Source organism: Etheostoma cragini, unplaced genomic scaffold (genome assembly GCF_013103735.1).
Source record: "Etheostoma cragini isolate CJK2018 unplaced genomic scaffold, CSU_Ecrag_1.0 ScbMSFa_1621, whole genome shotgun sequence".
Lineage (NCBI taxonomy): Eukaryota > Metazoa > Chordata > Actinopteri > Perciformes > Percidae > Etheostoma > Etheostoma cragini.
Window position 1 is genome coordinate 1 of NW_023265695.1, and position 2,323 is coordinate 2,323.

General features: G+C 43.5%; 2 non-coding genes across 2 annotated transcripts; both read right to left on the minus strand.

Moving 5' to 3' along the window:
* Window positions 1-88: 88 nt before the first annotated feature.
* trnay-gua lies at window positions 89-176 on the minus strand. The gene is given in 2 exon segments: window positions 89-124; window positions 140-176. It is a non-coding gene; the product is annotated as a tRNA-Tyr (tRNA).
* Window positions 177-675: 499 nt separating this feature from the next.
* trnal-aag lies at window positions 676-757 on the minus strand. Its single transcript has one exon. It is a non-coding gene; the product is annotated as a tRNA-Leu (tRNA).
* Window positions 758-2,323: the final 1,566 nt, after the last annotated feature.

Here is a 2,323-nt window from a genome sequence, read left to right on the forward strand (position 1 = left end):
TATTATGCTTTTGGGTTGTCTGTTCATCTTTACATCAGAATCAGAAATACGTTGTTGATCCCCGAAGGGAAACTCTGTAAAAGAGGGCTCCTTCAAGCCGTATTTGAACCAGCAACCTAAGGATGTCAGCTTTATGCCTCTACAGTCCTCCGCTCTACCAACTGAGCTATCGAAGGGAAATAGCACATTCACTCAGTGATAGACCGCACTTTCACTCTCAATGCCCTGATGTATTACAAGATTTGAAGTGAACATTGTGTTTTCCAGCGATGGTGGTATAGTGGTGAGCATAGCTGCCTTCCAAGCAGTTGACCTGGGTTTTGATTCCCAGCCATCACATTAGCTTTCTTTGAGTGATGTTACTTGATTTTTTTACAAGAAGTCAGCGGAAAGGTTAGTTGCCCAACCTGGTTTGATAAAACCTTTGATCTCTTTGGGCTACACGATTATGGCCAAGATGATAATCATGATTATTTTGATCAATATGGAGATTATCACAATTATTTGTTGATTTTCTACTCTAAAAGCACCACTCGTTGAACCTCAGGTTAACATGGAACAATCTCAGCAAGGTGATTGAGGGATGATTCTAGTTACTTCACCAAGTTCAGCCCAAATGATACAGCTGCAAGACATCAGCTGCTGGTGGGCTTTCAGCTGTGTAATATATGCAGATGGCAGTGGTGGGATTTGAACCCATGCCTCAAGAGAGACTGGAACCTTAATCCAGCACCTTAGACCACTCGGCCACACTACCTGCAAGAACCCGCTCTCCACATCGTGATAGACAGAGGCACCGTAACTAATGGTATGCTTGTTATTGTCATTGAAAAAAAAAAACTTTGCAAGTAAAAAGCCAATACTGTTTTTTTTAAATGTTATCACATTTTTCTCTGGCATTGATTTTAGAATATTGTAACCAGCATTAAGTGAGTAAAAAACAACAACGTGCAAAGCATGTGCTCTACCACTGAGGTACATCCCCTGAAGATTTTCAGTTTTTATTTACTTTTTTTCTGAGATAGACTTAGACTTATCTTTTTTAAGCTCTTCATGGTCAGGCACCATCTTATGTTAAAGAGCTCATAGTACCTTACAACCCTACAAGAGCACTACGCTCCCAGAATGCAGGGTTACTTGTGTTTCCTAGAGCCTCCAAAAGTAGAACGGGAGCCAGAGCGTTCAGCTATCAGGCTCCTCTCCTGTGAAACCAGGTTCCAGTTTGGGTTCGGGAGGCAGGCACCGTCTCCACATTTAAGAGTAGGCTTAAGACTTTCCTTTTTGATAAAGCTTACAGTTAAGGCATAGAATTTAATATTGTTAGGGAGCGAGGAGTCGCAGCGCCCGCCTAGCCCGGCCCACCTGCTTCTCGTCATAGTTGTCAGATCTATCTATCATATAATCAAGAATATAATAAAACTAAAGGGAGACTTGGCATACAGCCCGATCTGGTTGGGGAGAGTTCTATCCTGTCCAAGCCCCTCTCTTTACCCTGTCTCTCTTAGTTATGCTTTGATAAAGCTTATAGTTAGGACATAGAATTGAATACTGTTAGGGAGTGAGGAGTCGCAACATCTGCCTAACCCGGCCCACCTGCTTCTCGTCAAAGTTGTCAGATCTATCTATCATATAATCAAGAATATAATAAAACTAGAGGGAGACTTGGCATACAGCCCGATACGGTTGGGGAGAGTTCTTGCCTGACCAGGCTCCTCTCTTTACCCTTTCTCTCTTAGTTATGCTGTAATAGTTTTAGACAGCTAGGAATTTCCTTGAACACACTGAGCTCCTCTCTCCTCTATCTTTCTATCTTTCCATTTATGTGCATCCATGTCCCAGAAATGCTTGTTACTAACCTGGCTTTGGGGAGTCACTCCCCGGAGTCCTTATGTTCTTTTTTCCCCAGCTTGCTCCCTCGGATCAGAGGGGCTCCAAAATCATGGTAGCAGCTGTCGCCATTGTCCCGCTACACGATCTGAGATGCCATGTTTATCTTGCAACACTCTGCGGTGCCCAGCTATGTCCTGCTGTGCCTTGTAATGCCCAGAGTGCCCTGCTATGCCATGAACTACAACAAAGAACTGCTACAAACTACTATTTTTTTCTACTTTTTGTTATTTCCACTCTTAATTATAACCCCAACCGGCCGTCAGACACTGCCTACCAAGAGCCTGGGTCCGTCCGAGGTTTCTGCCTAAAAAGAAGTTTTTCCTCGCCACTGTTGCAATGTTGCTTGCTCTGGAGAAAACTGCTAGAACTGTTGGGTCCTTGTAAATTCTGGAGTGTGGTCTAGACCCACTCTATCTGTAAAGTGTCTCGAGAT